General features: G+C 47.8%; 1 protein-coding gene across 1 annotated transcript in view; it reads left to right on the plus strand.

The window, feature by feature from the left end:
• The first annotated feature begins 296 nt into the window (after positions 1 to 296).
• THSD4 (thrombospondin type 1 domain containing 4) overlaps positions 297 to 21,965 on the plus strand; it is a 715,204-nt gene continuing 693,535 nt past the window's right edge. The window contains exon 1 of the mRNA XM_066388579.1: positions 297 to 545. The gene's annotated coding sequence lies outside the window, so the exon portion shown is untranslated. The remainder of the gene's footprint in view (positions 546 to 21,965) is intronic.

Genomic DNA, 21,965 nt, shown 5'->3' on the forward strand with positions numbered 1-21,965 from the left:
TGGAATTCAAGATCTCCACCGTCTGGCCCGAGCTTACCTCCTGGTCTCGCCAGTCCTGCCTAGCCCAGACCACTCTTCCTTCCACTCCTCCCGTTCTCCTGCCCTCTGGCTGTCCTCCACCTACCCATCAACATGATGGTACCCAGGGACCTGCCTCGCTCTGCCTTGTAAGGGGCCCTTCAGGAGTCGCCGGGGTGGAGCGGGCGCCGGTCCTTCCCGAGGCGGCCGCCAGGGGGCGGCAGGAGTGGCTCCAGATGACAGCAGGAGGCCGCGGGTGGGGGAGGGAGGAGGGAAGCAGCCGGCGCGGGTCCTGGCTCTTCGGATCTCAAACTTCGAGCCAGAGCTCTCCGCGCGCGCCCGAGCCGCTGGCCGCCCGCGCAGCCCGACGCCGAACCAGTGCGTAGCGGGAGTCCGTGCAGGGTGGGCTTGGGACGTCGGCGACGGCGGCCGTCCATGCGGCGGGCTCGAGCTGCCGGGCGCCGGGAACCACGCGGGGCGAGGTGAGAGGAGGCGGCCGCCGGCTACTCCGGGACGTGGACACCCAGGTGAGCAGAGCCGCCCGCGTCGCGGGTCGCGCGTCCGTCCTGCACGCCTGCTCTCCGCCCGCGAGGCCCCGAGCCGGCCTGTTGCTGCAGTCCTTGGGCCCCTCCGGACCGCGAGCAGGCGCGGTGGGTGTGTCCAGGACGCGGGGGCTGCGCCCGCACCAGGCTCGGGAAGCTGCGGCGCCTGGTCCGGGCACACTGCTTCGCCTGCCTCCCTCCCTTGCTCTCTCCGCTTCCCGGAAGGTTCGTTCTGTCCGGCCGGCGCCAGCCCTGAAAACCCTAGAGACGGTCCACCTGGGCTGTCCCGGGGTCGGGCCCGCGCACTTGGGGTCTCGGCGCAGGGCACCGGGGCACGCACACGCGGCCGGCCGGCGCGCCCCACCCCAGCCTCGCCCCCTCCTGCCCCGGCCGAGCGCTAGCTGCTGGCCGAGTCTCGGTCGGCGCGCGTCGAGCTCCATCCTGAGGCCTCGGCCACGCCGTTTTCTAGAAAGCCTTCGACACGCGTGTGGGTCTCTGCGGAGCCGCGGCACTCTGGCGCCAGCGGAAGTCAGACTGGATGGGTTGTTTCCACCAGCTCCAGGCGCTCCCCCAAGGGGCAGCCTAAGTACCGGCAGTTCCCCGGCGTGCTCTTAGAATTAGTCTTTCCAGAGCTAGCTTACCTTAGGGGTCTAGGGACCTGGGAGTGCATATATTTTTGTTTTCCTTGAAATAACAGCAGCCCTAACGTGGGCGTTCTCAGGCCCACTTAGCGTCTGGAATGTGTGGGTCTGGTGTTTCCTAAGCGTGCACACCCAGCCCCGCAAATCCCCCTGCAGTAGCCTCCACTACTGCCGTTAACTGTGCATGCGTGGGTCTCTTCCTGTCTCCTTTGTGACACCACCACGCAGCGCTTCTTCCTTTTGCGGTAAGTGACTCTCAAGTCTTTGACCTGTGTAACTGAGCCATTCTGGGATGCCTGTTTGAATTTGGAGTGAGAGAAATAAGAGACTCAAGAGAGGTCTGAGGAATTACCTTGTCCAGCTGTCGTTTCACAGCCAGAGGCACCCAGGCGCAGAATAATCTAAAGATTTTTCAAAGGTTGCACAGTTCTTGAAACCTTGCATGACCTGCACTTGTCTTCTACTTTGGTAAAGGTGGTGAAGAGGCTGGTCTTAGGATTGTACTGAGTCTCAATCTACAAAGAAGCAAACATTTAAAGAATGTGATTTAAATACAGCCCTCCTCAATTCCTATATAGATAGATTTTTGTTGGCAACGTGATTGAATTCCTTTAGAAAACAAAATCTTTGCCCTGGAATTAATGCGAGGAAGCAGATGGGAGTCCTGGGACTTTCCTATAAACCTTTGCAGGGCTGGAGCAGGGTTTTCCCAGAGGTCCTGGCATGGGAAGTGCAACGGGTGATCAGAGTACTAGAGTACTTACTGAACAGGCAGTGCTGGGCTGGACTTCTGTGGGGAGGGCTGTGGGGTCAGCTCATGTGGGCTTGTCCATGCCCAGCACTGAATATAGCACCTGGTAGTCTTATCTTTATCTTGGTCTTGCGCCTGCCATGAAGAAATCTTCCTACATGGCTGTTAGGAAAAAAATAAACAAGATGAAATTAAATGGAATCCAGAGTTGGAGAGTAAGATCAGGGTTGGAAATTCTGATTGGAGGTGTTGTGGTTTTAGTTTTGCCTAGAAATGCTTGTTGTGATTGCAGCCAGTTATCCTAGAGAGAGGCCAGGTGTCACTCTCGCCTTCTTGGTCCCCACATTTCTCTCCATGGCTCCACCTTTCTCCCCCTTGTCCATGAGTCTTGAGGTCTGCTTGCTCCTGACTCCTTCATCATCCAACTCCCCTCATTTATAGCTCATTTGTGACCAAGTCCCTTCTACATTCTTTTGTGATATCTCAAAATTATTTTTGTGTCTTCATTACCTCTGCCCCTACCTTATATCCAAATGACAGTGATAATCTCTCTTGACTCCTGGCCACGAGTCTCTTTTTCATTTTAATCCATTTCTCTCTCATGCTGACAGATTAATATTCCTAAAATTCTGACTTCATCACATCATTCCTCTCAAGAAATTACAATACCACCCCCTCCCTACTCCCCAAGTATTCATTTCTATTTAATTTATCTCCAGAAAATCTTTCTGAGTATCTGCTGAGCTAGGGGCCGTTCCTACATGCTGGAGCTTCCAGGAGGAACAAGACAATATCCTTGCCCTCAGTTTGTTGACAGGCCAGCAGATGATTTATGGCCACCTGGGAGAGAAAGAGACCAAAGAAATAACCAATAACCACAAAACAATGCATGAGGAGGAGTCCAAGGAGGGGGGAAGGGCTGGGAGGCGGGAGGGATGCCGTCAGAGGGAAGAGCTTGAGCAAAGCCCTAGAGATGTGAGAGTGTTATTATGGACAGGATTCATCTGGTCATTTAAAACTATCTTAATTCCAATATGCTCCATTGATCCAAGAACATTGCAAGTCTTTCCTGCCTGAAACTCTTTCCTCCACTTACCCAGTCTCTGTCGTGGCTTGGAAATCCGGATGCCTCCTCTGCTAACCCAGATCTTGCCAGGAAGTGTACCCCAGTCTCCTTGTACACTCCTCTCTCTCTCCTCCCTGGACCCACCTTCTCTGTCTCCTGTATCCTGTGTATTCAGCCTGGACATGTCCTAGTGGGTGAGCAGCATCTTCCCAGACACCCTGGAGTTCCTGAAGAGCAGCCCCTTGGCCTCTCCTCCTGGGGCCTTTCCAAGGTGAGTAGCCCAGTGCCACTCACAATCAGCCCCACAAACTTAAAAAGGTGCCTCAACTGGGTGTGACCTGCCATTCCACTTTTCCCATCTTTCTCCTCTTTCCCCCCCACATTTCCTCTGTATTATCTTTGTGTGTGTACACAGAGTTATGGTATTTATTTATGCATGTGTAGATGTAAAGGTTTCATGTGTATTTATTGACTCTCTCCTCTGTAACAACAACGGGTTAGAAATGTTTTGTCAGGAGCCAACCCACTACACAGGCTGATGCTGGAAACTGGATGTGGGGCTCCACTGGGGGGTTCTGGCCTGAGGCTGCTCTACTGTCTCTTGCTTTCTTTCAGGATGGCTCCTTTTCACGCCTCCTCTGCAGGGCCTGGGTACTGATGCTGGGACACCACTCATCACCTGGGCCTGTTTTGCTCTCTTTTCCTTCCCCCACCCACCAAGGTGGACTTTTCTGGTTTCTGTAGACTCGCTGTCCTGGCATGTGCTGTGCCTGGGGCTTGACTCCTCCCAGCAACCTGTGATGGAGACATTATCATCTGTACTTTATAAGGTAGGAGACACAAGCGCAGGGTTACTTACCTGAGGTAGACAACTCAGGTTCTGAACCTAAGTCTTAAAACCCAGCTCCCTAAGCCTGGTGCTCTTTCCAGCCTATCATTATTTCACGAAGGGCTGTCCTTAGGACATCTGAGCCAGAGTTAGGATCTACTGGAAAAGCAGACCAATGTAGTGTGGGGGCAGAGCCTGGCACTTTTAGGAGTGTCTCAGGTGCTTCTTCTGCATGCTCAGGTTTGAGGACCACTGACCTGGGCTGCCTTTAACACGAGGTGCTAATGACAGGTGGTTGGTGAATATGCCACTTTATCCCAGGTAACACATTCCTTTTTCACAGAGGCCTTTGGCTCTAGGGAGTGAGCAATGGAGCTTTGAGGCCTGGGCCTGGTGGAGAGCCTCTTCAGTTCAGTCCTGAAAGCCCCCCCCCCCCCCCGTGGGAGCTGGCATGAAGTCCTGTCTCTGTCAGGCTCACTGTGAATTTATTTCTGGGGCCTGAGTGGGTGCTGAGGGAGAAGGATAGGGGTGGATAGTTTGGGAATCCAAGTTTCCTGGGATAAAAAATGGACCGGGACTCCCCAAATAGGGCTACCCATACTTTGCTAGCCACTCCCTCCAGGCACCGTGAATTGTACCAGGATGGGGTCCAGTGATCGACAGATTCTTTCATTCTAAAAGCCTTTATTTTGCTTCTCTCCAATCACCAGCCTCAGTTTCCCCCATTTGGCAAATGGATGGCCAAAGCCTGAAGGGTGGCGTAGGGACTGTGTGTGGGCGTGCAGAGCATTAGGCAAAGTCTCACAGTGGCTGCTCAGTGTCAGTTTTCATCCCGTTTCTCCTGCTTACTCGGTGCCTGACCAGGGCTGGCAGCTCTGAGTGCTCGTATATGTGCTGGAGAAGAATATATAATCGTAGGCCCCCTCAGGTTCAGGGGATGACTGTTGCCACCTTATATTGGATCCCAGTGAATGAACACCCCTCGTTGTGCAGTAATAATAATACCAAATTCTCCAGTTTCCCTTTAGATTCTTCCAAGAAGAATCTAAGAAGCAAGTAGGCAGCAGTTTTCTTTATTAGTGGTTAGTCGTCCTGGGACATTGGTCTCTTTCTGCCTTTGTCTTCTTTTTACTTAATCTTTCAACCAGACTCATTGTGTACGCTGTCCTCTTTCATGTGCCTTCTGAAGCTGATGGCTTAGTGCTATCTTGGCAGTGTCTCTTCAGCCTTCTCCTCTCAGGTGTAGTCCGGAGGACAGAGGGCCAGGTTTGCACTGTGGTGTCTTGTCCCAGAAGGGCAGCCCTGGGTGACCCCACGACCTGCGCTAGGCAGGGGCAGAGCTGGCCTGCCTCACCCTCCTGGCCAGCTGGCTGGCTGCTTGCCTGAGAGGGCTGGCCAGCAGTGAGGACCCAAGTAATGAGTGATTAATAGGCGCCCCATCTAATCTCCTGCCAGGGGAAATGAAGGGCCAGCCTCGCTCGCTCGCTCGCTCGTCTTGACCTGCTCCAGGTGGGCTTGGAATGCACCCAGCTCAGGATGGGGATTAAGGCTTGAAAGACAAGAGGAAATGAGATGTTAACCCTTTAGGCAGTAGCCATCGGAGGCCCACCTGAGCCCAGGAGCCCAAGCAGGGAAATGGCAAGGGGATTATCTGAGGCATCCCATGAATGGGAGTGTGGTCTTTGATTTAGTACAGGGATGCAGCCATTGACTAGAGGGGCTGGGCAGGGTGGGGGTGGGGGGGGGCAGACCATGTCTTGTACTTAACCATTTTTTCTTGGAAGCTCAGTCAAGAGAGAGAGGAATTTCTTATGGACATGGGTACATACTTTCGATCCTATCAGCAAGTTACTCATTTGTATTTGCCACACAAACTTGTCCTCCTAAAATGCAGAGCCTCTGGCCGCGTGTCATCTCCAAGAAGATGGAAGAGGGAGCCTGGCACTGGTGGTACACCATCTCTGGCACTGGGTCCACCTTCTCCCCTGTCAGGCCAGCACTGTTGATACCAGTGGGGAGCCTGACTTCCGGCCTTGTTTCCACTGTGCTGTGTGTCCCTGATTAGTTTCTTTAACCTCTTGTGCTGTAGTTTCCCAGCCTGTAACATGGGGGTAACGGGTGAGATTCAGGGCAATGCAGAATGCTTAAAGCAGTCTCGGACACATGGCAATGGGCTTGCATGGTAGCTGTCGTGTTTTCCATGTTGATCTACCTAAGATCTGAGCCCAGATCTTCTCTAGGAAAGATCTATGTAGCTTCTTCCCCCTCCAAGACTTGCTTAGGGTGAATTGACAACTACTCTTTGATTGATGTTGCTTGTTTGACCCCTGACCCTCACATGCTTGGAATTCTGGTCTCTCCCGCCCCTCCTTTTGCTTCTGGCTCCCTGGCCTCCCTCCAGCTGTCCTTTTATTACACTGCCTGCCCCCTGTCCTGGCCTCCACGTCAGGCGGCCAGGCCTGGTGGCCTGGACAGTGGCACCTGCTTGGTCCACTTCCACACCAGCTCTGCCCGTGGCCAGCCTCGCTGTGACTGGACAGCTGAGCGAAGTGGCTGAGGGTAGAGGGTGGCTGGCGTCAGAGCAGGACTTGGGGCTGTGTGGACCGTCCTCCCTACGGTGTGCTCAGAATCACGTTGTAAGGGGGAGAGGGGATTTTTTAAAAACAAAGTCTTTGTTTAGTGTTTTCATGTTGTAATGACGCTGCTGACCTGTGCTTCATTTTTTAACTGTTTGAACTTTTATTTTTTAAAACAAAATGTATTATTCGATAAAGTGAACTTTTAAAAAGCTAAAAACAATGCGAACTGAAGCTCTTGTTTCCTTTTCTGGTTTCTCTGAGCCCCCTTTGCCTCATCTTTGCTTGAAGCTAATAATAGTAACACTTATCAATGGTGGAGAGGAGGGTCAGAAGACAGGAGACCCTTGGAGGCTGTGTGAGGGCTTTTATTGCTGGTTATATGTGAGCCATATCTCATCATATTTGAAGTCTCATTAGAGGGTGTGCACTGACATTCTAGCCACTAGCTCCATTTAGTGTCCTTTCCAGAAAAGACAGGTACCCCAGCCCTGCTTGGCTTTAGTGAGGTTTTAGACAAGGCCCAGGATTTCATGCTGCTTGAAGTTCAAAGGGTCTTTTGGCTGTCTCAGGGAGAAGGAATCATTACATTACAGCATTTTTCTAAAAAAAATTTTTCTCAAGGGAGAGGAGCGGAGATAGAGAGACAGACTCCAACATGTGCCCTGACCGGGATCCACCCGACAACCCCATCTAGGGTTGATGCTCTCTGCCCATATTGGGCCATGCTCACAACATAGCTATTTTTAGTGCCTGAGGCACAGGCTCCATGGAGACATCCTCAGAGCTTGGGGCTGATGTGCTCAAACCAATCGAACCATGGCTGCTGGAGGAGAAGGGAGAAAGAAAGAAGGGGGAGAGGGAGGGGTGGAGAAGCAAATGATTGCTTCTCCTGTGTACTCTGACCAGGAATTGAACTTGGGACATCTGCATGCCAGGTTGACACTCTACCACTGAGCCAACCAGCCAGGGCCATATTATAGCATTCTGCATTAATTTACTTAATCCTCTCAACAATCCATGTGAGGTAGGCCCTATTATTCCTTGTACAGCCTAGAAACCTGAGGCCCAGAGAGGCGAAGGGACTTGCATGGGCTCACACAGCAAGTAGATGTCCAAGTTTTGTTTGAATTCCAATTCATCTGACTCTGAAACATGTACTCTCAAGGAACTAAGGAGCCACTTAGTGCCTCAGTCTAATTGTAATCCACTGAAAAGCCTAATTGGAATTCACCATTTTAAAATAGTGTTTTTTAGTTTATTCACAGAATTGTGCAACCATCAACAGTATCTAATTCCCAGAATATTTTTATTACCTCAAAAAGAAACCTTGAACCCATGAGCAGTCACTTCTTGCTCCTCCCTCCTCCAGTCCCTGGAAACTACTCATCTACTTTCTGTCTCTGTGGATTCTGGCCATTTCATGTAAATGGAATCATGCCATGTGTGGTCATTGGTGACTGGCTTCTTTCTCTAAGAATGACATTCTCAAGGTTTGCCATGTTGAAGCATGTATCAGTACTCTCTTGTATCAATACTCCCGTCCTTCTGACTGTTGTGTCAACCACTTTTAAAATAAAAAGTAAGGCTATTTTACTTAGAGATGAGAGTTACAGTGTCAAAACAGATGCAGCTCAAAGTGGTGCCCAGTTTTTATGGTGGGCAGATGTGAAAGAACTGTAATAACAGGGGCAGGTGCAGTGACTGCTCCTGCCTGAGTGTGCAAGGGAGTGTTGGGTACAGGCTGGCTGGGTTCCAAGGTCTGGAGCCACGGGGAGGCTCAGCTGCCTTCTTCCCAACATTTTGTTGGGCTGCCCTTGGCTCGTGCCATTGGCAAAGACTATGAGGACCCACCCTGGAGAGGCGGTATGGGTGCCGTGGACCCTGCCTGGGAGAAATGCCTAGAGGTTCAGAGTTGTCTCTGTCATGGGCTATCTAGTTTGGGAGTTGTGCAGACATTTGTGCCCCTGCACTGTCTGCTGCATGGCTTTTATCTCTAGGTTTAGGCTATTGTCAAATGCTACCTACTGAGACAACACTGTTGATTTTTTTTTTAATTCAGTGAGAGGAGGAAAGGTAGAGACCGACTCCCGCACCCAACTGGGATCCAAATGGCAAGCCCACTAGGGGGCGATCCTCTGCCCATCTGGGGCATTGCTCCATTACTCAGCAACCAAGCTCTTCTTAACACCTGAGGCAGAGGCCATGGAGCCATCCTCAGCACCTGGGGCCAACTTGCTCCAATGGAGCATGGCTGCAGGAGGGGGGGGGGGGAGAGAGGGGGGGGAGAGGGAGAGAGGGAGAGGGAGAGGGAGAGAAGCAAGAGGGGGTGTGTGGAGAAGCAGATGGGCACTACTCCTGTGTGCCCTGACTGGGAATCAAACCTAGGACATCCACATGCTGGGCCGACACTCTACCACTGAGTTAACTGGCCAGGGTCTGATTGGCTTTTTATGTTTCTAGATGTAATACTTAATTTTTTTTCCTGATTATAAAGGTTAACTTACAAAATATTCAAAGGAAAACTTTCAAAATACAAAAAAACACAAAGAAGAAAAATAAGTCATAATTTCTCAACAAATGATGGTCATTATTTTTAATGTGCATCTTTTTTTTTTTTAATTAAGTGAGAGTTGGGGAGGCAGGGAGACAGACTCTCACATGAGCCCTGACTAGGATCCAGCTGGCATGCCCACTAGAGGGTGATGCTCTGCCCATCTGGGGCTGCTACTTCTTTACTCGGAATGGAGCTATTTCAGCGCCTGAGGTGAGGCCAGAGAGCCATCCTCAGCGCCCAGGCCCAAATTGCTCCAACCATTTGAGCCATAGCTGCGGGGGGCAGGGAGAGAGAAGGGGGAGGGGTGGAGAAGCAGATAAGCGCTTCTCCTGTGTGCCCTGATAGGAAGTCAAACCCAGGACTTTCATACGCTGGGCTGATCTGATGCTCTACCACTGAACCAACTGGCCAGGGCCAATGTGCATCTTTCTACTATCTATCTATCTATCTATCTATCTATCTATCTATCATCTATCTATCTATCTATCTATCTATCTATCTATCTATCTATCCATCCATCCACCCACACATGCATGCGTGTGCACACACACACACTTTTATAAAAGTGGTATCATGTTGAACATATTGTTTTGTTCCCTAATTTTTTCACTTAACAATATATCACACACTGTTACATTTATTGTTGGATGCATTATTACATATAGGGTTACATTTTCTATGTACTAAATAATCACTATTCTTCCAAAGCTTGATTTTATTAATAGCTGCAGATTATTTTTAAAATATTAATGTTGCTTACACAGTCCATTTTTGGACATGTTCATTTTCAGTTTTTCAATAGGATTGATAAATATAACTGCATATTTTGTGCATTTTTTAATACTTCTGTTAATACACTGTGCTGTTTCTGGAACAAAAGATAATACTCTTTAAGGTGTTTGATACATACAGTCAAGTCGCTTTCCCGAAGACTATATAATTTATAATTCCACAACAGTGTTATTTTTTTATTTGAGTTTTATTGTACATGTAACTTTAATACTACCAAAACGAATGTTTAGTTTGCTGTATTTTATTGTTCTGATTTAACCTTCGGTGTTGAAAATTCAGTTCCGAGCTGTGTAATCAGCAGGTCAAAAGCAGGAGCCTTTCTGTTATACGAATGCTGCTCAGGGGCTGGTCAGAGAAGAGACACCTGGTGTCCAGATGGGAGGCCCAAGAAACAGAGCGGGACTTGCTTTCTGCCTCCCCGCTCCTTTCCTTATAGGTATTCTTCCCTCAGGCTCACAGTAGGGCACTCAGTGTCTCTCCTAGTGAGAGATGTAAGGGGCGCTGTGAGGTTGGGACTTCTTAGCTCCATACAGGGAAACTGTCAGTGTTCATACAATGTCCCTGTGTACATGGACTCATACAATGCATGCTCTTTTGTGACTGGCTTATTTCACCGAGGTCTTGGCACGAAAGCACACTAATGTACTCTGTGGTTCTGCATGGGCATCGCCATGTGTGCATTCTCTTTTGCAGCTAGTACTTCTGAACCCCTCCAGGTGTCAGGTACCTTGCTTGGGGAATGGTGTGGATTCCAGTTCTGACTTTGCCACTTAGTATTGCCTGAGTGGCTGGAACAGCTACATCCTTGACCTTCAGTTTCCCCGTGTGTGCAGTGGACTGTTTGTGCAGTGGAATTAGAGAAGACAGCGTATGCATGGTGTTCGTTCCTGCAGTGAGACAAAGTACCCACTATGTGCCTTAATGAGCACTGCAAGGCCATCCAGCTTAATGGTAAAGAAGGTGGTATTTCTGCCTGGGGGGACCTGCAGCCTTGGTGGGAGGTGGGCAGGCAGAGGGGATGATCAGCGTGGTCAACATTATACAGTAGGAAGGCTGGGGTCCCAGAAGGACATCAGACTGAGATTGGTGGGAATTCGGAGAGATTTGAGCTGTCCCTCAACAGAGGGAAAGCATCTGGGGGTCCGAGGGACAAAGGAAGTAGAAGCCTGTCCTGTTTTTACAGGAGGGCTGTATTCTTGAAGACCTCACAGGATTCAGATCTCTCATTATTCAGACTACTTTTCCCCTGGTGGTATAAATGTAAAGATTGTGCATGTGTGCTGGATACATTCTCAGAATGTATCAGAGCTTTGCCTTAAAGTTGCTTTTCACACTGTGGGTGTTATCTCCAGCGTGGCACCATGGGCTCACTCAGAAATTGCTCACTTGGTATCTCATGACAGTTGCTTGGCTTCCTCAGTAGCCAAGCTGGTTGTCATTGCCACTGTCATTATCCTTGTCGCTGTGCTATATAGTCTGGCATCATCAGTTGATGGGCCATCAGGGCCAGGGGTCCACAGGCTTTTTTTGTAGAGGGCTAGAGAGTTAGTATTTTGGCTTTGCATGCTGTATGGTTTTTGTTACAAAGAATCAGCGCTGCCTTGTGAGGCAAAAGCAGCCATAGACAATTCATCAGCAAATGTATTCCAGTAGAATTTTATTTATGGACACTGCAGTTTGGATTTCACATAATTTCCACATCATAAAATGGTTTTCTTCATTTGATTTTTGTTCAACTACTTGAAAATGTGACAGAAACAGGCAGTGGGTCAGGTTTGGCCTGCTGGACAGAGATTACTGACCCCTGGTCTAGATGACTATAACATTTGAAAATTGCTTTAAATTGTAAAAAGATCCTGATAGTCAACAAAATCACTGATGGATGTTCCAGAGCCCCTAAAAGTATAGCTGAATTCACAAGTTCTATCCAAGGATGTAGGTATTTATCAGCCTGTGTGATACTGACATAGGCAATTACTCTAACACAATCTGTGATTCTTTAAGAAGTCATCCTAATGATTTTAATACTTCAAGTCATATTATGTAGAAATTTAGGCATCAAATAACTTTTTTTTTTAAGTTTCACAATTCAAATTGTATACCATAAAACTATTTGTTATTTCATACCATTCTAGAGTCGAGCAACTCTGCCTGACTCTCAACAGACTGATGGCCTCTGGTGGTAGTTTGGAACTTGATTCTGAAATTGTTATGAAAAGCCAGGGGAGGGGAGGGAAGGAGCCCCAGGGCTTATGTCTGGCACATGGTACATGTGGATGAATGTTTGTTCCCTTCTCTTTCTTTTACTCCCCACCCAAAAGTTCTGTATATTTGGTCAGTTCCAAAACACGCTGAGCCTTTTTGAAATTCTTACTTTGGTTCTTTCCACAGGCCGTAAAGTCAGTAACCTTTTTAAATGGAAACAAAAACAAAGGCTGTTAGAAAGCAGTTTCCTCTCCTGGGTCCCAAGCTTTCCCGTGCTAGAGAATAAGCAGTGTTATGCTGGGACCACCAGCCAGACAAGGGCCCCCAGGTCCAGGGAAGGCACCTTTCGAGGGGAGCAGACCCTGCTCTCCAGCCAGGCAGTGGGGCTTGGCCTAGACACTGCCCTGAGCCCTGCAGCTCCTGGGTGTGTTTTTGTGTTAGGGACTCCAGTGGTAGGATGGCCAGGATCCTCTCCAGATGGAAGACCGCTAGCTCCAAAGGTGACTGTGATGCTGTAGCTCTTGGCTGACAAAGTGTTCTTTTTCTGTGTGTGTTGGATAGAAGGTCTGTCTTGAGTAGACATGTGTTTGTGTTGTTTAGGGGATGGTGGCACATAACCACGTGTGCTTTCTGGCCTTGAGGTCTGGCGGGATGTGGAGGGAGGCAGGCACTACCCTTTGGCCGGTTAGATTTTTCATTATAATACTGGGTTTTCCTATGCTTTAGGAGCAGTTTGGTTTATGGACAAGTGGTCTTGGCGCCCAGGGCATGGGCTGAGTTCTGACTTTGCCATTCACTTGCTGTTTGACCTCCAGCATTCCATTCTGTCTCTGGAGTCACTAACTTTTTATTCCTAAATGAATGGTGGTAGCCTTAGACCATTCTGAGAGCCTATTTCTCAGTTGAGACATGTGGGGAACCTGGACATTCAGCCCCACTCCGCAGCATTGAGACATCCCTCCGTCTCCCCACTGGGGTGGTCAGAGGAGGCCTAGTGGAAAGTCAGGACTATAACCATCACCCAGCAAGATCATGTATCACTTTCTGCCTCCCTCTCCCTCGACTCACGCATATACTAGTAGTGCCATGGGCACAGCAATGAGGCCTCCTATCCCTCCCAGCCGGTGAAGTGCCAGTGGAGACATGTCAGGTAGCTAGAACTCCCACCATGCTCAACACGAATGGTGGGTTCCCCTTCCCCCTTGGCTGTTAGGGAAGGCCAAGTAGGGAACCTGGACTTCTATTCCTACCTGGCCGTAATGAGGTAGGGCCCATCTTCCCCTGCTAGTGCAGTGTCAAGTTTATTTTTCATTTATTTTATTTATTGATTGATTTTTAGGGGGGGGGAGAGAGAGAAAGAGAGAGAGAGAGAGAGAAAGGGGAGGAGCAGGAAGCATCAACTCCCATATGTGTCTTGACCGGGCAAGCCCAGGGTTTCGAACCGGCAACCTCAGCGTTCCAGGTCGACGCTTTATCCCACTGCACCACCACAGGTCAGGCTGCAGTGTCAAGTTTAAGGAAAACCTAGAGCCTCATACATTATCCCTGAAATGTCCAGCTTTTAATTAAAAATTACTCGTCATACCAGGAACCAGGAAGATCTCAAACTGAATGGAGAAAAAAAAAAAGACTATCAGTTGCTGCCAACACTGAGAAGACGGAGATGTGAGAGGTTTTGAAGTAGCTGTCATAACAGTTTCAATGAGCAATATAAGGAAGAATCAAATGAAAAGTTTAGAGCTGAATAAAACAGTGACTGAAATAAAATCTCACTGGATGGTCTAAACAAGAGAATGGAGATGACAAAGAAAAGAATCAATGATTTTGAATGTGTAACAATAAAAATTACCCAGTCTGAACAACAGAGAGGAAATAGACTGGGAGAAGGAAAAAAAAAGAACAGATCTTCCAGGACCTGTAGGGCCTTAGCAAGAGATGTAATATGTGTTTGAAGTTCTAGGAGAGAAGAAAGAAGGTGGGACTGAAAAAAGTACTCAATGAACTACATGTTGGAAACTTCCCAAGGTTACCTACAGATTCAAGAAGCTTAGCAAATTCCAAAGAGGATGAACCCAAAGACATCCATACCAAGATACAGCATTGTCAGACTTCTGAAAATAGTTTTTAAAAATAAGAAAAAGTGGGAGGAATCAGTCTACCAGATTTCAAGACTGACATATAGCCACAATAATCAAGACTGTGTAGTGTTGACAGACGGATTGGCACAAAGATCAGTGGAATAGAATAGAGAACCCAGAAATATGCCTCTCTGATTTTTGACAGAAGTGCATAGATAAACTTAGAGAAACACTAGCTGTAATTATTTGAATGATTATTTGGATGAGGCTGGTGGAAATGGAGGGAGAGGGAAGAGTTATCTGAGAAAGAATACAAAGGAAGAGTTGAGTGTTGGCAAAAGACTCGACCTAGGGCACTTGGGAAGGAAGAGTCACAGAAGCCCATGTAAGCTTTGAGCTTTATTCACTGGAAGGGTGGTGATACCACCACCAAAGCAGGAAACCTCAGCAAGGGGAGGACTTCGTGTGCAGCTGGTAAACCTGGTCCTTTTATTATTCATCGTGGGCGGGTCATCAGCAGGAGGAAACTAGAAATACTCAACAGCAGTCTGAATGAGAGCACAGGTCTTGAGATGTTGGTTGCTGAGACCTCAGCGTGAAATAATAATCAAAGAAGTCAGAGTGTAAGAGTCCTTACTAAACCTAAACAGCTCATTAGTGAGGGCTGGAATATTGTTGATATTTTTCCAGTTCTGACTTCTTTCACAAGAAAGAAGAGATAGGAAGTGAACAGAGTTGTGTGTCCATTGACAATGGAGTTCAAGAAAAACTGGGTATAGTAATAGTTTTATTGTCCCTAAACTCCGTTGCTTTTTATTGTCCCCCTTGACTTCTGGGTGACCTTTGACCCCAATGACTCACCTCTCTTGGTTTCCTTGAAAATGTTTCCTAATTTGCAAGATGGCTGTCTGTTTCACATTATTATAGTCTTCTAATCATGGCTTTTTACCTGATTTAAGCTTTACCTAGTATTAGCCCATCACAGAATTGTGTCAAAGTATGACTAACTTGCTAGGTTTCTGCTTTCTTCTATAAGGATACGGGGAGCTTTTTGACATGCACTGCACAGCAGTGATTGCTACAAATCATTGACTAGATTTCTATCGCTTAAAAAAATAATGACATAACTCAAATGTCAACGCAGAGCAGAGCAGAAAAAGGCAAATCCTTTCCCCTGATGCTCGGAAGCACCAAAGGCAGCGCGTGTGGCCGGTTGATTTATGGTGGCTGCAGCACACCAAACCGGGATGTGTTCTGGACGGGCGAATGCATGGGGGCACTAAGAAAATAGCCTGGACTCAAGCTCAACACCCTCCGGTAGTGAACAGGCAGAGCACAACCTCGCACACATGACTCCCCTGGCAGGGCTCAGGCTGCAGCCCTCCTGGGGTTAGATATTCGATGCTGTGTGGCAGGAGACCTGAGAGGCCTTCATGGTGGCTATAAGACGTGGCTTCAACACTCAGGTGAGCTTGAGTTCAGATCTTGTGGCTGCCACTCTACTAGCTCTGGATGTTGGCATAGTGCTTCACTGCTTGTAGCCTCAGTTTCCTTGTCTGTAAAATGGGGAAGTCAATAGCACCTGCCTTATATTGTCTTGAGAATTAATCAAAATAATGTTTGGAAAGTGTTTAGCCTAGCTTGTCGCTTGTTATACACTTACATTTTTAAAATCCCTAATCCTAGTTTTGCCTTTGATTAGCTACAAAACCTTGCACCAGTCCTTTTTATGTCATCGAGTATCAATTGATTCATCTGTAAATTGTGAATATAAAATAATGAAATTGGGGAGTTGGGTTAGAATCTCCTAGTTTTTTTGTTTGTTTATTTTTGTGCTTTGTGAATCTGTGAAAAAATATGAATATGAAAAGTCACAGAAGAAATAACTGGTAGATTCAAAGGCATAAAATAAGGGTTAACATCCTCCATATTAGAATTCTTAAGAATCAGTTGAAAACATTGTGAGCACTATAGAAGCATTAGTAAAGAGGTTGTAAGAAGAGACAATATACTTGGCTAATAAAAATGAAAATCTGTCCCACTAATAATCAAGAGTACATATTAAAATGACTTCCTTTTTTTTTTGCCTGTTGCAACAAACACATTGAATGTGTACCACCATCACCACCACCACCACCACCACCACCCTCCCCCCGTACCGGAAGGTGTTCACCAACAGCTTTCCAATGGGGAATACAGGCAGAGCACATTTTCCACTCTCTTGCAGTCAGGTATGGCTGTCAGACTAAGCTGGATGATGGAACATGAGTGGTAGACACATACACTACCTTCATGAAGCTGCTAGCTCAATCTGCAATGATTTCTCTTTTCCCTTGTTTGTTCACTGAATGGGAAAAAATAGTCAGGGATTCTGAGACAATGCTGGAGCTACTAGATGAAGAAAGACTGGGTTCCTGGATGCCTGCATGACTATGTGGAGCAGAATGGCCCTGCCAGCCCACTTCAGACAGTGAACCGAACAAAAAACTTCTTGTTGTGTTAAGCCATTGAACTCCTGGGGTGGTTCATTACAGCATTTAGCCTACCCTAATTAATGATCAAATTAAGAAAGATTATGTAATGCTAACACTATTGGCAGATGTGTCTATTCTTTCTGCTCCATGTGGGATTTTAGATGGATTCACTCTTTTAAAGCAGATACAGAGGATCTTAAATAGTCATACTTTTTGGCTTAGTGATTCTATTTTCAGTAGTCTACCCTAAGGAACTAAGCAGAGAAGCAGATAAAGAAGTTAATACAAAGATGTTCATCACAGATTTCAGCAATAAGGAAACACTTGACATGTTATCTGGCCTCCATAGCATGACTGTTATACACTGATTTAAAATATTTCTGAATATTACCAATGTGTTGCTTATCTTTTAAAGTGAAAAACAGAATGCAAAATGGTATGTGTGATTTTGTTTATGAAGAAATATGTGTAAAACACGCAGATAATGTGTATTAGTGTTCTGTATAAAGACCAGAAGGAAGAGCATCAAAAAGTCTCACCATTAATTTGAATTGTGAGAATATGAGTAATTATAGCATTCTCTTGATGTTTTTTCCATAGTTTTCAAGTTTTCTCAATAAACATTTAAAATTTCATAGACAGATTTTTTTTTTCTAAAAGAATACCCCATTAGCTGTCTTCTACTCAGCCCAGAAGTCTTACCTAGACCTATTTGGTGGATGAATGTGGTACTTACTCTCTGTGAGTTTGTTCTTTTAGTGTTAGCATTCTTGGAACACCCTCCTTTCCCAACATAACATGTGTGTTGTGTGTGTGCATGCATGTATGTACACACAGATGCACAAATTTTGTAGGTGGCACAACCTGGGCCTTATATCAGAAGGAAGGGAAGAAAGACCAGGAAGGAGGGTAACTTCACCTGAGCTAAAGCTGCCTTTAAGTGCCAGGGCCACCCGCCTTTCACCAAGGTGGCTGTCGAGTGTATAGGTTTTTAGAATGAGATGGAGCATCGTCGTGGAGAGGCCTTCTTGGCATGTCAGAAAAACTGTGGTTGCTGTGCTCTGGTTGTCTGATCTTGCTTCCTTTGCTAGCTACAACCCAGCGATTACCAGCTGCCCTTGGCAGAGGATGCTGGGGAGAGTTTGAGTCTGAGCAGAGAGGAAGGATGGAGTGTGTCTCTGGGTAGCTTTGTTTCCTAGAGAGGGCGGCCTGCCGCCCACCACAGCTGTTTATTTGTGTGTTCTAGGACTGGGGCAGAGAATGACCTCTATGGTGCTAATTGCAGAAACAAATAGCGGTTGCCACAAAAGAGTAAAGTGCCTGAGCAGCACCTGGGCTGGGCACCAGCACCTTTTAGAAACGCAGCATCCTCGTGCTTTGAAGAGAAGGCCCTCCAAGTGAGATTGAGTGTCAGTTCCGTCTGTCATCATAGAACACCTAAGGTGCCCCGGGCCCTACTCTAGGCAGCAGGGATGGAAAAATATAAGTCTTTGAGGAGAGTCTTTACTCTTTTATAACCCCATGTTATGGAGAGGAAAGACAAGCATAAATCAAAGTGATGCACAGTTGCTAAACTGGAGCTCTCCATAAGAGATTTCCATGGGAGCAAAGAAATTCAGCCAAGTTTATCAAATGCTGTAAATCAACAACAAAGAAATATTTGGGGAAGAGAAGGCACTCTTATTTCGGCATGGTCTTCCCTTTGATCTGTAGTACCTGCCCTGTCACTCGAGATGGAAAAAGCATTCTGCTTCCTGTGCAGAAGCAGGAACAGCTGGCTCATTTATTTTAAATATCTTGCCTGCGTGATACGTCTGCCCTTGAAGGTTTTCCTTAGTTACCTGGGAAACATTTCTTTTTTTTTTTTTGTATTCTTCTGAAGTGAGAAGTGGAGTAGGAGGGAGGGGAGAGGTCAGACAGACAGACTCCCACATGCACCCAACAGGGATCCACCCGGCACGCCCACCAGGGGGTGATGCTCTGTCCATCCGGGGCATTGCTCTGTTGCGACCAGAGCCACTCTAGCGCCTGAGGCAGAGGCCATGGAACCATCCTCAGCGCCTGGGCCAACTTTGCTCCAATGGAGCCTCGGCTGCAGGAGGGGAAGAGACAGAGAGGAAGGAGAGGGGGAGGGGTGGAGAAGCAGATGGGTACTTCTCCTGTGTGCCCTGGCCGGTAATCAAACCCAAGACTTCCACACGCCAAGCCAACAGGCCAGGGCCGAAAACAAATATAAATTCCTTCAGTGTTCATGGCCATGAAAACGAGGCAGTTTGTGTTGAAATCCTTAATGAACCTGTGCTGATCACCTGCTTCCCCCGGGTGAGAAGGGAGCAATCCCAGTCGTTAATGAGTAACAAAACCTGGTGTAATGCGTGACCTTGTAAGCATAGGGGAGTTTTCACAGAGCTTCTCAGCATTTTTTGCTAATTCAGATTTTGTGGGTTTTCATGTTGCTGCAGGCAAACCAGCCAGTTTGAGATTGGTGCAATGAGAAGAAATGAATTATATGACTGAGTCTGAATATGACCGGGAGGCAGGGATGGGTTTTATACTGAGGTTCAGCAAAGACCCTGAGCAGAGGGCGTGTGGGGGACATCCCTCTGGCTGGTCTCAGCCAGAGGCCCCGTAGACAGAGGCTGGCAATGTGACCAACCTGAGGCTCCAGGTCAGTTTGCCCAGAGCCCTGCTGCCTGGGGCAGGACTTCCTGACAGGGTTGTGGTGAGTGGTAAAGGAAGGCCACCAGAGGACTGGGGAGGGTCAGACCCACCCTGGAGGCAGCATCTCCCTGGGGTGGGTCAGCATGTCTTCCTTTGGTCCTAGGGCAGGCTGTGGACATTCACTGAGTGTCAGCACTAGCAGACAGAGTAATCCAACATGACCTTCCTTTTTGAGAAGTACAAGTCTGTTAGAGACACATGCCCTTCATCCTTTATTCGGTCTTTCCTTCATCCCTTCATCTGTTAATTCATCAGACTCACTGCGTGGCCACCTGAACCAGGTGTGGGCGAGGAAAGAGGTAATTAATGATGAGAACACAGCCCTTGCCTTGAAAAGCTCCCCATCCAGGGAGGCATGGGTAGAAACACAGCATGTTTGGTGTCTGTAAGAAGGGAAGACGCTCCCTTTAGACCCCACCCCAAACTGCCATTGTTGGCCAGCACCTCTGCCCATCATGTTGTTCGTGGTGACTATGGGGACTCTCCCTCCGTTCTTTCTGGTCTGGATGGCCATTTCCTGTTATGTGAGGTGTCCCTCCAAGAAACAAGAGCACTTCTGCTGCCTCTTGCTTTCTTCTTGGCAGCCTTCTCCCTTCTCCAAGGTCTCCCTTCTCCTCGGATGAGGAGTGTGTGCACATCCTTCCCCACTGCCCACCACCGTGCTGCAGGCAGTGGCCCCCCGGTTTTCACGTCCTGGTGTGGTCCTCGACCCTCTGTCACTCATTCACATCGTACTCTCTCTCCACAGGGTTTGTCCATTCATAAAACGTACAGCTCCCAAGGAGCATGTGTTGTAAACAGAAACTAAATTGTTAGATGTTTCTTTTGAAGGTTCTGGAAGCCTTCATCTTTTCCCAAAACTCGTCCCTCAGCCAGCTATGAGTTCCCCGTGTCTGAGATGCTGGTTCACATTCTTCTAATCCCCTGAGCCCACCTGGTCCATGGAGGCATCCCCAAGCCCAGGGGTGGCAGGGTGGGTCAGAGTGTGGACTCCCTCCAGAGTCACACTGTCTGGCTATGAGGCCCTACCGCACAGCTAGTACGCTGTGGGCCGCGGGGGCATCCACTCACTGTTCTGAGCCTCAGCTCTCCTGTCACCTGGGCAGCTCTAGTTACCTACTTCACAGAGGTGGCATGAGGTTGAGCAAGCTGGTACATGAAATCTGTAGCGCAGCACCTGGTATATAGGGGCGAGGACACGCTCACTAAGGTCCGCATGCTGCTCATGCCTCGGGATGTGGGGGCTCCTTCCTGCCCATGCAGCCCCTGGGCACTCAGTCTGAGGTAATTATCATTGTCGAAGAAATATCCATTTGCGTATTTTTAAAATTTATTGTTCTGCCTCAGTAGGAGTGTAAGCTCCTCAAGGGCAGGGGTCCCCATCCCACCCCACGCCCCATCATAATGAGTTTCTTGCATGAACTGGGCCTAGGCCAGTGGGCCCCGAGTGCTGATTGCCCCACAAACAAACACTCCAGGTCCTCAGGAGCACTGGTGCCAGCCCTGCAGGGGCCACGGGGCCACTCTGCTGTCTTGTAACTGAGGACTTCATGCATTGAGGCCTATCATGTTCCTTTATCTCCAAACTGGTATGAAAGCTGCCACCTGGGGAAAGACCTGCACCGGCTACCTGGGTGTTGATAATTTAGGCCAGCATTGTTGGTATGGGGTAGGAGACAGTGCTGAATGACAGTTAAGCGCCTAAATTCTGGGCTCAGGCTACTTGGGTTTGAATCCTGACTCTCCCACCTACTAGTTGGGTGACTTTGAAAAAGTTACTTCACTCCTTTGTGCCTCCATTTTTCTGGTACCCCCTTCAGGGGTTATGAGGATAAAATGCATTAGTATGTGTGAAGCACTTAGACTCCATCTGATACACAGTAGATGTTTGTTAGCACCCTCAGCCCCCTTATGATTATCTGAAATAATAAGTTGTTCAAGTTGGCTCTGCTTTGTTCTAGCCCAGTGGTCAGCAAACTCATTAGTCAACAGAGCCAAATATCAACAGTACAACGATTGAAATTGCTTTTGAGAGCCAAATTTTTAAACTTAAACTATATAGGTAGGTACATTCCTTATCGAGGTAGTGCCTGCACGTGGTATTTTGTGGAAGAGCCGCACACAAGGGGCCAAAGAGCTGCATGTGGCTTGCCTGCCGCGGTTTGCGACCAGGGTTCTAGGTGATGTTCATGGCATGATAAACAGTCATTCCTGCGATGTTTCATCTCCCAGCAAGTCTGTGAGGTGTACTCAGGCCCTTGGGATTGCATCCATCCATCCATTCACTTATCCATCCATCCATCTACTTCACTTATCCATCCATCCATCCATCCATCTATCCATCCATCCATCCATTTATCCATCCATTTATCCATCCATTTACCCATCCATTTACCCATCCATTTATCCATCCATTTATCCATCCATTTATCCATCCATTTATCCATGCATCCATCCATTCATCCATCCATCCATTTATCCATCCATCCATCCATCCATCCATCCATCCATCCATCCATCCATCCATTCACTTCACTTATCCATCCATCCATCCATCCATACATTTATCCATCCATTTACCCATCCATTTACCCATCCATTTATCCATCCATTTATCCATCCATCCATCCATTCATCCATCCATCCATCCATCCATTTATCCATCCATCCATCCATCCATCCATCCATCCATCCATCCATCCATCCATCCATTTA

The sequence above is a fragment of the Saccopteryx leptura genome, chromosome 6 (genome assembly GCF_036850995.1).
Source record: "Saccopteryx leptura isolate mSacLep1 chromosome 6, mSacLep1_pri_phased_curated, whole genome shotgun sequence".
Taxonomy (NCBI): domain Eukaryota; kingdom Metazoa; phylum Chordata; class Mammalia; order Chiroptera; family Emballonuridae; genus Saccopteryx; species Saccopteryx leptura.